Source organism: Euprymna scolopes, chromosome 18 (assembly GCF_053919585.1).
Source record: "Euprymna scolopes isolate OS-2025 chromosome 18, ASM5391958v1, whole genome shotgun sequence".
Classification (NCBI taxonomy): Eukaryota; Metazoa; Mollusca; class Cephalopoda; order Sepiida; family Sepiolidae; genus Euprymna; species Euprymna scolopes.
Window position 1 is genome coordinate 105,794,538 of NC_136499.1, and position 12,500 is coordinate 105,807,037.

Here is a 12,500-nt window from a genome sequence, read left to right on the forward strand (position 1 = left end):
GCAAGTAACATAGCACCCTCTGGATACGACAGTAACAAAATACAGTAAATATTATAAATAACACCGTAAGGCGGGGTAAATACAGTAACCAGGGGTCGAAGAACATCGTATTCCACAAACCTGGGAAAAAGTCTCCTAGAGTCACCGTATCCCGGGGTTCCACTCTAGTATTTTCAAATTAAATTCAATTTTTACGATATATTTGTTTATTAAATTATTAGCTGAAAGTACAGGACAGTTACAAAACACCCTAACCTTCCATGTTAAGAATGGCTTTCTAAATAAGAACGTTATTATTCCAGCACGGTAACATAGATGCATAAGTACCCTTTTTAATGTTTTTACTTATTTTAAGGCGTTTTTTTTTTAGTTTGAAACAACTGAACTTCAATCTATGGTCCCTTCCCCCCTTTACCAAACTTTCACAAAAAACATTCGTCTAGTCAAAACCACTATCAATAATTTCTCACTCTTTGTCTGTGCCTAAACCTAAGTGTAGATTCCATGAATAAAGCTTCTTTCTTAGAACTGCACGCCTGTGGAACTCTCTTCCGATTGCCTGCCTTCCAGCTGACTGTCTTCAAGTCCAATGTAAACAAGTTCTTGATGAACCGTCCCCCTAAGTAATCCAATTTACAAAATTCCCACCACTTATGATTACTACGCTATAATCTCATTGACTAATGTAATCCCATTAACCCTTATCCTCGAATGGCCTCCGGACCTTGATAAGTGGTGATTCCTATGTAAAAAAAAAAAAAAAAATGTAATGCCGAATTGTTAACTTAGAACTACAAAGAGTTAATTTTCTGCTGTGATATCGTCGACCGAGTACCATGTGACCTAACTTTTACCAACCTGAAAACGAGGCTCGAATTTCAGACATCATTGCGCTATTTACACTCGATTTTCTTTTGTTTATATTGGGGCTAATTTGGAAAAGCACCTTTTTTTTTGTAGGCTGGCGTGCTCTTCCCTTGGACGTTCGATTTTTAGTAAGAGGACGTAAATAGCGGATCAACAATGAAAATTAAAATACGAAACAAAACAAAACAAAACAAAACAACAAAAATCGAGGTGCAAGTCCAGAATTCAACCTAATTAAAAAAAATAAAATACAGAAAAATCTTTATGATGTACATACTCGTCACGGAACGAAAATGGAACGGACAATGTTATGTCGTGATCTGCAATCTTTAATAAATAAAGACAGACAACTCAATTCGAACTACCGAGATTTTAAAACAAGTCTTGTAATGTCTACGATATACGATAAATCTCTAAATAATTGTAAAAAAAAAAATGTTTTCTATACTAAAAAATTACTTGATTAATTTACGCGACTTTTGGAATATGACATTTTTGTTTCGTGACGGATAAGTTATAGGCACCGCCAAAAATGGCCGAAAAATGAAGTTGTTGTTATTTTTTAAAACGAAATTACATTTATTAAAATCCATTATTTCTGAGTAACTTTTTTTCCAGAAAGATAATACCCTGAATTTTATCATATAGAAATCAGAATAATGTAAAACTTTTTCTACTATTTTTAATTAAATTTTAAATGTTAAATTTTCCCCAAAAGTTAACAATTGGCGTTTTTTGTTTTGCACAAAAAACGTATATAAATAGTTAAAAAAAGAAAAAAGAAAGGTTTTTGAAAGAATTAATTTGTTTATTTCTTGTCCAACTAAGATTTAGGGTGATTTTCTATGAGAATATGCAAAAATATTATAATATAAGTACCTGGATTTCAAATAATTCCACTTATTCATATAGGCAACCAGTTACTTCGAGTCGATTTGATTACTGTTTACATTTGTACTTGATAAAAAGCAAACTACGGAAGACCAAAAAGCCAAAAAAAAACCCTTATTTTTCAGTGACGAAAATTTCAATGTATTATTAACGCTGAGGCTGGCTAGTACCAGATGGGTGACCATTTGTATGAGTTTGGTTTTTAATGTGTATGTGTGTGGGGGGCAGGCTCTCCAAAATGGGGAGGGGGCAATTAAAGCAGAATAAAAAAAATTATTACAGCGCGTTTGGTCCACCGTAGTCGAAAGGCGGCAAACGTTTCCAAACTTGATCGAAAAAATAATGATATTTTTAACACAAAGGGCACAATATTTATCGAATTTTTTTTTGTATCGATTCTTCAAAGCATGCCCTGTTTAATAATGGTCATGCATTATTCGGCTCGCTAAAAAGAAATTGTTAATTTATTTATCAAAGATTTTAAAATGGCTTTTCTCGTATAAATATTAAATTTTCTTTGTTTTGCTTAACTTAAATTAATTATTTTACTTAACATATTCACCGAATTTCACACTTCAAAACTCAAAAGCGGGATAATTAAACACAATCGAAGTTTTGATATTCAGACATCAAAATAAGGTATGCAAACAATTTTTTTTTAAATCTATAATTCTGTCCCTTACAACAACACAATATGTTTTGTTCAGTTTCAGATGATTATTTTAAGCATATTTGGAACCCCCTCAAAACAAGGGGGGTTTTGTAAGCAAAAAAAAAAAAAAAAATATATATATATAAATATTGTTTATGAAAAATAAGTACACTGTTATAAAGTTCATTCTTCTCTTAATAATCGCTGAAAATTTCGTATTGATTGGTAAGTACCTGATTTTTGGTAGATTTTTAAAAAGACGGTCCGTCAAAAAGTACTTACCTGCCGCCCCCCCCCGTTTTGGCGGTGCCTAAAGTACATCATAAAGATCTGTAGTTTTGCTTTAAAAAAAAAAAATTTTTTTTAATAGAGTTGGATTCTTAATAATAACCAAAAACGGACCCTTTCTTTTCTACGGTCAGTCTAGAGCAGGGTTTCCCAACCTTTTTCAGCAAACGCCACCCTCTTTAGAACACTCGGGTATCTACAACCGCCATTTCCCTGCATGCATAATTACATAATAATGTTAGTAGTAAGCGGTAGTACATAATTAGATTGAAAATAAATGAATATTCATAATAGTTTATTCAACAAAATTCTACACTGTCGATCGAATGGGAACAGTAACAACTATAAATCAAGTGGGTCAATTAATATATCATACCATTGCCGATACAACAAGATAAAAATTAGATTAATAATCACAGGAATCACCGATTGTAGCAACTGTAATGCCCGGTCGGAATAAATCCCCGGCAGGAACATTTCATAGCGATCATCGTTTCAACGCCCACGCGTATGAAGAACGCGCAGGTACATGACGTCATTGTGCGACCACATACATAAAACAAAAGGAACTATGTTACGGTCTCTCGCATAGAAAGACAGTGAACAGGCTTGAACGTTCGAGAAGGCCTGTATGTAAAGATTTGCCCACCAAAATTCAAGTCAGTTTCTTTAGTTTCCTCTTCGATTTCTCAAGAACAGCACGTGTTCAGGATAATTTCATAGCAGGAAGGCGTTATCCCCCCCCCCCGTCCTGATATTAGGCGCAATTCACATGAACTTTAATTCATGGAAAGTTACCACTTTGAACAAGAATTTAAATCTTCCTTTAAACAATTTGATTGTGAACTACTGTTCTTACGATATGAACACACGCGCTCACGCGCGTGCGCATCCGCGTATATGATTTATGGACTGTTTTCTCAGAAAATAGCCACATTAACGTGTGGCACTCTGATCATAAAAACAAAAATCAGTAATTTCAAACCTCGTACTATTCTCACAAAATGCTCACTTCACTAATCCTTCATTATGAACATTCTACACAAGAAAAAACTCATGTTGGAACAATTTAAACTAATATTCCTAACATGTAAATAAATGTTGTTTATTTCATTTTAATACTGCAATTTCGTGTTCTTTGTTGAGTGTCATTATTTTACGGATTTAATTTTTAATTTTTTTTTATGTGAGGATGTGGATTGGTGAAACCTTTTTATTAAGCGGCGATCCCGTTAAATTTACTTTTAATGGTCCCTCGGGTACTTTCGACTTCAATAAAGTTGCAGCACGCGCTACCACGGTCCTAAAAATTGATAAATCCCGATTATTAATTGGTTATCTTACTGAACCACATTCCTACAAGTGGTGACTCTGACGTGAGTCCCTACACCGATCAATGGGTAGATTGTTGTTGATGATCAGCAACAAGTTTTGGAATATTTGGTTCCATATTTGATGGAAAAAGTCTTAGACACCACGTTTCACTACATCCATTCGGTTTCTATTCACAGGACACATTCGATGGATTAGAAAACCTTTTTGAAAATGTGAATCAGAAATCAATCAGATTCAAGAAACACTGAAGAATCTTTGTCAACATTAGTGTATGATTCTTTAATTTATTTTTTTCCAATTAAAAATAAGTGTGATGCAACTAATTTCTACATGAATTGTAAATCCCAAAGAGATGAGCTGAGAAACACCTAGAAATGTTCCTGTTTACTTACCTCCCAACGAGGACAGAGTTAGGCACAAGGTCGTTTATTTTTATGTGGGAAAAAACCCAGCTTCCTAAAATGGGGCAGTCTGGACAAGAACAAAAATAAAAATTGTCTCAGTCGTGAAGGATTTCTCCTCCACTGATCGAGGACAGAAAAGGTGAATGTTACTTCACTTCTCCCCTCCAAAGGATCCCAGGGACCGCCTATACGATAAATTTGTCCCGCGCATCTGGTGGCCGGTGCGGACCCCGTTGGGAAACCCTGGTCTAGAGATTTTCTGAAAGGCATAGGTAACATATTACGAGTGAACCGGAAGAGTTTTTCATCGTTCCCAAACTTTTTTTTTTCCTCCTGGTGTCAGGTATTTTTATGCATTTATTCATCGGTTCCAGTATCTTCTTATTTACCATTCCCCCCCCTCTCTCAGATTCTTTCTCTTTTCTTTTGCATTCCACAGGAAAACCAAATGGATGGGGAGATGAGGAGAGAGCGGCGAGGGTTGGGGCGCGAGTGCACAGGAACGGATCGGTGGTGTGGCGATGACGTCGTCATGTTTACAAGAACAGCGCTGATCGGCCGGCAACCACCTGATTATTTCGACCCCCCTTCCCCTCACACACCTCGGCTCATCCTCTTCACCTCTCAGCATCGCACTATCATACCCAGAGGTCGGGTACGCCAAGTCGGAAGGGGTAGGTGCATAAATACTGGCAAAATTTTAACAAAACAAACAACAAAGACTATCCACCCACAACTTTTACTAGAACCGCACGTGGACGGCTTTTACAAGTCTCCAATATATCGCCATTGCAACTAAGACAAACACAATTTCCAACGGAAATACTCGGAAACATTGGATTTTTTTTTTTCATTAATTAGGTCGAAATTCAACAATTTTTTTTTTTATTATTGACGGACCATGCTTAAATACTAACGTTATTACGTTTCTGAATTTTCGAGATGAGGATTGGTTATTCGTATTATTTGGATTCTTCGGACTTCTGTTCTCATCTTGTGATTTTCACAACGTTTCGGTCGATGTAACCTCCAACCTTCTTCAGGTGTGTCTTGCCGAACTCGGGAATGTTTCTGTTCAATCCAGGGCAGCATGGATTCAGAACCGGAAGATCCTGCTTAAGTCAGCTTCTAATCCATCATGATAGGATCATTGATACTCTAGACAATGAATGTAATGTCGACGTGATATACCTAGACTTTGCAAAGGCGTTCGACAAAGTGGACTTTGCAGTAACCATCGAAAAGCTCCAACATCTTGGAATTGGAGGTAAATTGATCCTATGGATTAAATCATTCCTAACAGATCGCTACCAGACAGTTGTAGTAAATGGCTCTGCATCTCCCCCGACCAAAGTGCTATCTGGCGTTCCCCAAGGTTCAGTACTTGGTCCGCTGCTGTTCCTCGTACTAATCGGCGACATAGACGAAAAAGTCAAATCGTCTTTCGTCTCAAGTTTTGCCGACGACACCAGGATTGGCAGGAAAATAAAAGATTCTTCTGATGTACAAGCTCTCCAAGATGATCTAGACGCTATCTACCAATGGGCGGATGACAACAATATGCAGTTTAACTCCGGGAAATTCGAGTGTATCAAATACGGTAGAAGGAAGGACCTGAGAGAAGCATCTAAGTACTCGACCCAAGACGGGAAGCTAATTAAAACCAAAGATACTGTGCGCGATCTGGGAGTAACGTTGGATTCTGATGGTACATTCACCTCCCAGATCGACAAAGTTTGTTCAACTGCACGGAGCCTTTCCAGTTGGATTCTACGCACTTTCAAAACGAGACAAAAAAAACTAATGCTGACACTCTGGAAGTCGCTGGTGTTGCCGCACATTGATTACTGTTGTCAGCTGTGGACTCCGGACAGAAAAGGTCATATTCAAGCATTAGAGGCCATCCAGAAGTCGTTTCTAAGAAAGATAACTGGTTATGGTCAATTGAATTATTGGCAACTGCTGGATATGTTGAATATCAAATCGATTCAACGCAAGCAAGAAAGATATTCAATCATCTATACCTGGCGTATGATGGAGAACCAGGTGCCCAACGCTGGTATACAGCACCATATCTCAAAACGTGGCAGAAGGTGTGTGGTACCACCCCTAACCAGTGCCAGGGACAACTGGATCCGACGGGGGGGCTTAATTTCTTTTTTCGGAATATTGTCCTTAGTAATTACATAGTTATTTTTTTTTTTTCGGAAAAACAATATGCAAGTAGCTCATATATATATATATATATATATATATATATATATATATATATATATATATATATATATAAGTAGTTAAGCAACATTGAACTTGGCCAGAACCAGATGGGTGGCCATTTGAGAACTGTAGGCGCTGTATCTGCTCTCCACTCGTCTTGGCATTGGTTCCAGGCGTCCTGAACCTTCAATTGCCACTGGTATTTAACAATGCCGACTCAGGAGAGGTGTGCCTGCAGATTGTGCTACTCTTGCTACAAAAATTCCATGCGCAGGCACTCTTACAGTGGGTATCCATACTCTGTCAAAACTGATAGAAGCTATCTAACACACACACACACACACACACACACACACACACACACACACACACACACACACACACACACATATATATGAGCAAACAGTTAATAAAATATGTTAAAAAAACACTTTGAAATGAGTTAAAAACATATTTAATCTGAAAAGGAAACACTAGATAAATGGATAGTCTTTAATCCGCGGAGTTTCGAAGAAATACTTTCCTTCTCATCAGAGGGTAGGAATTAGCAAAATGCGGGATCGGATTTTGCATGCAGAATAATCCAAAGGCAGAAATCCACATTGTACACATTTTTGTGAATTATTCCATGGATTTCTGCCTTTGGATTATTATGGACCATCTTCTTCCAATTATGGGATTTCCTTGGATTTTACTTGTACAAATGGAAATTCTTTTAACTTTCTTGAAGTTTTACATTTGGATTTTACCGTCACTGGATTTTTTATCTTCCACCAGACTATCCATTCATGTGTAATCACCTTTTCTTCACCATATTCCCTCTGCTTCACTTTTTTTGTTTTCAAGTAAGATCTTTGAATTACTTGTTGTTTCATCAAATACTTCTGCATGCAAAATCCGATACTGCATTTTGCTAATTCCTACCCTCTGATGAGAAGGAAAGTATTTCTTTGAGACTCCGCGGATTAAGAACTATCTATTTATCTAGTGTTTCCTTTTCAGATTAAATATGTTTTTAACTCATTTCAAAGTGTTTTTTTAACATATTTTATTAACTGTTTGCTCATATTATAAGCTCTATTTCCTATTTGGTTTTATCGAGCTTTTACATCTGGCTGAGATAATTTTAGAAATATTAATTCTTTAATATTTATAACATATTTTAATTTTACCATCTTGAATCATTTTGGTAAATTTAATTGTAATTTTTATTTTTATTTTATATATATATATATATATATATATATATATATATATATATATATATATATATATGTGTGTGTGTGTGTGTGTGTGTGTGTGTGCGTGCGCGCGCGCGTGTGTGTTAGGGCAGGTCGATTTTGGAACCCCGGTGAGGCAATGGTGATGATAGTTGGGGTTTGACATAGAAAAGAGCTACCCGAAATATTTTTCTCAAAATCATCACCTTTGCTTGAGGAAATGATTTTAAAAGTTGAAAAATTGAAGCGATTAAAAGTTTTTCGGTGAATTGTTAAGAAAATGGAATCATTATTTAGAATATGTTTTAAACTACATTTTTAAATAAAATGAGTGAGGATAATGAATTAATAAAATAAATATGCACTGTAAAGGCAGAATTATGTTTTTTAAATAATAACGACCAAAGTTCGCTTTTTCATTTCAGGAACTTTTTTGGGATGGAAACATTTTAGATTTCACCGTCGTTATTGATATTGAAAATTAACGTTTTTTTATTATTTAATTTGAAAACATTACGATTTAGGCTTAATTATTTCGAAAGGAAAAACGAAAAAGACTTGTTTAAAATATATATTTTATTATATTTCAAGTGTCTGCAGTGAATTTAAACATATTCGTTTTATCTTTTTTAATGTGTATTATAGTTTTAAAATCAGATAACCAACAAAGATTAATACGAGTAAATAAGGAAACTCCTTTAAAGGTTTTTCGTTATTTGTGCATCTATGTTATTGTGCTAAATAACTTTGTTATTTAGAAAGCCATTCTTAATATGGGAAGGAGGTTGTATTGTAACTATTCTGTACTTTCACATAAAAATTTAATAAACAAAAATTTCATAAAAATTAAATTTAACTTGAAAATACTATTAAAAATAGCATAGTAACATAGATGCGCAAGCACTGGTTTTTCAATCTCTAAACACTAAGCACTAAACACTAAACACTCGTTTAAAATGGCACAGCTACACCAAGAATGAATCTCTTTATGGATCAATTCATGTTATCGAAGGAGGATCTAAAATCTGCTAAAAATGTCTAAACTAAACACTACTATGCCTCTGATTTGGTTTGGTCCTCTCTCTTCAATACATCTAATTCAACTCTACAAAGTTTTTCATTATTTCTTATAACTAGCACTTATTTTTTTACATATGAAACTGAAAGATAGCCTAATACAGTTTCCTTCAGTTATAATCCATTTATTTATTTTACTTTTCAGATTAGAATGTCAGTAAAAGCACAACGTTCAGTTTTAACCCATGGTTCACAAAATTTGCTGGTCCACCTTGTCATTTGGATGAAACAGCACCCCCAACTTCACGACAAGTCATCCAGTTTAGTTATTTCCTCGAAAACAGTTATAGTGAGATTTCTAAGTTAATTGCCAAGGAAATAATTAGCATTCAGCAAGCAGTCAATCCACAATTGCCCTTGTTAAGGTAACATTATATAGGACAGAAGGTCAATATATTTTGCTATAAGAGGGCCAAACATATTGACATGAAATCTCTTGCAGCAATCAAAGTGAAAAGAATGAAAGAACAGCTAGACAGACTGTTTGATAAATATCTTCTTGTAGCTGTAAACTTTCTGTCTTGAGATATGATGACTTTGCAGTAAAGGAGATAAAATTAATTCTATAGATTCACCTGTGGAAAATAAAATAATATATTGGTATTTATTATGTAATCTGGCTCTATTATTAAACATGCAAATTTTTCAATTTTCATGTTCCACTAGAAGAACTGCCATTTACAGCAATTTTTAAATTAATTGATGGAACAAGAAAAATCCGAACAACATTTACTGGTCCTTTGGGGAAACTTTGTATCAATAATTATCAAGATTTTTCTCAAGTAGAATTCTAAAAAATTAGTATCCCTCCCAATCATTATTATCTGACAGCAGAAGAAACAAATAATTTAAGTGTGAAGACCAGAGACTACATTTTGAGTATGCTGTTGGCATTTCGTGTGGAGAAGTTAACTTAGAAAATTGAGCCCTTGAATCAAGGAAGATGGCTAACATAAGCCACAAGATTAATGTGTTTATGGACTAGAGTTGTCTATCCTCAAACACTATGATAAATTAAACATTCTGGTCAAATTTATCATCCAAGTGTATGCAGTTAGTTGGTTTTTTTTTTTAACCAACAACAGTATATTTTAATATGATTCAGAGAACAAAACAACTGAAATCCAAATTACTGTTTTAAACTGTTCAAAATATAGTGCTTTTGTACTACTTCCGGGAAATATAATATCGATGATAAACTCAGATGAATTGGATATGAGAGAAGAGGGCATTCAAACGATTTTGTCCATTAAGTAAATAAATATTTATCTATTAAATTTTATTAGTTTTCTTAATTTACCCAAACAATAGTTAGTTTTATTCATATTACATCGCAAAAATATTAAAAAAATAAGTGTTTTCAAATAATTTTTTTTTGTGTTGTTTTTTCCAGAAATACTGAACAACTCCAAAAAAAAAAAACTAATTAAAAAGATTACTGCTGTCAATTTTGCAGCCACACACGGGTCAAATTTGATTGATTTTTCTCAAAAAGTTGTATATGGGCAGGAAACAAGACATAGACATATTATTACAAAGTCATCGTGCTAGCAAATTAGACCTTCATTTTCCTCAAAGGATATTATACAGAACAATTTAGTTCTATTATAAGTTTATATTATTGCCTCTAATAAAAAAAATAAAATACATGGTTCTGTAACTTGTATCAAGTTGTTATATTGTGTAATACATTTCCCCCTATATTTTTGCATTGTGAAATTTAAAAGGCTTTGTTGCTAATTAGCTTTTTTTTAAATTTTGGTTTAATCAATGCAGTAAAAGTTGAGACATTTTGCTAGTTGTGATTCATAATTAAAATTATAATTTATGTATTTATTTTTCTTTCAATGTATTTCATATAAATATATCAATTTTAATTGAATATTTTAGAAAAATAGTGAAATTTCAAAGTCAGTGTTGTGAAAAATGCTATGAAAATGAAGGATTTTTCAGCAATTTTCTACACGATTTTTAAAACTAAATGCTCAATTTTCTGTTCAAGATGGGAATCCAATTTTTAGTATATGTTCTTATCACATCAAATCCCAACTATCATCACCAGTGCCATGTTTATTTTCTGAAAAAAGTTACAAATCGACCTGCCCTAGTGTGTGTGTGTGTGTGTGTGTGTGTGTGTGTGTGTGTGTGTGTGTGTGTGTGTGTGTGTTGAGATGATTAATCAGAGTTAGGAATCGGAAAAATCGGAACTTTTAGGGATATCGAAAAATTTTGTTCCTATTTTCCGATGCCAAAAAACGATCCCATTAATTGTTTTTGTTTGATTTTGTTTAAAACAAAATATTCCACTGCTGTTAATAATAATTAAACAATAGATGTTAATTGATTTTTAATAATAAAAATATTTATTGATTTTAAACAATAAAATAATAAAAATATTTATTGATTTTAAACAATAAAATAATAAAAATATTTATTGATTTCAAACAACCAATAAAAGTAAAATCTCTAGATCACTCCACAACACAAGAATGTTTTTACATTTGAGAAAATATGTGCATATTTAACACGTGTGTTTTTTTTTGCGGTAATCGAGGGAAAAATAGCCACATTATAGTTAAATATTTAGATATTTATAAAGAATCGGTAATTTTATCGGAATCAGAAAGATATAAAGATTATGACATGCTGAACGTACTGGCGTTAATATCAATTATGTATTGCGTATAGAATAGGAAGAAAAATACCTTTTAAAATTAACCAGTTATAGTCAAGACTATTTGCTCTTTTTGATTTCCGGCTTCTGCTCTTCATTTTGGATGGATAATTAGATGTGGTAAAAATGACAAGAAACCCATTCTAAATATAATTGTGAAAAGACAACAAAGATAATCAATAATCAAAATATCTTGCTAGTCACCATCATCCCGTCTGCGGAGCAAAAAACCGGAAGTTAAAAGAGCAGATGATCTTAACTATAACAAAAACAACAAAAAAAATGCACTTTCTGTTGCTTTTGGCGTAGAAATAAAGAATTATATATCTATATATAAATAAACATTTTGAGTTAAATTCCATAAATTGAAAATATTTACGAGAAATTTATTTTTCAACAAGGAATACAATTTTTTTTTCTTAATCCATGGATTTTCAAGAAATGGCTCGTCTTATCAGTGGAGATGTTTAAGCAAAACAAAATTTCGAAGTAGTCATGAATTTTGCGATTTAGCACATATATTGAAAAACAAAAACCTCTCCCATTGATTGATTTCGAGTGGCGTGCAATAAGTAATGCCCCTGACCCATTTCTAGTTGTCTGATCTAGCTGAAATTTTGCATGTGCAATGATTTATATCTCTACGGGTTATGTGGCAAATTACAGCTTTGAACTAATTGTGGTTTCTGTTTTACAGGTATTTGAACTGAGTCAGGTGTGAAATGGAGCCTGTTGAATGTCCAGCAGTGATCCGGTTTTTGTATTTGAAAGGACGCACACCACAGGAGACTTTTGATGAAATGAAAGAAACTTATGGTGATAATGCCCCATCATATGACCTTGTAAAACGCTGGCATCTTGAATTCAAACATGGC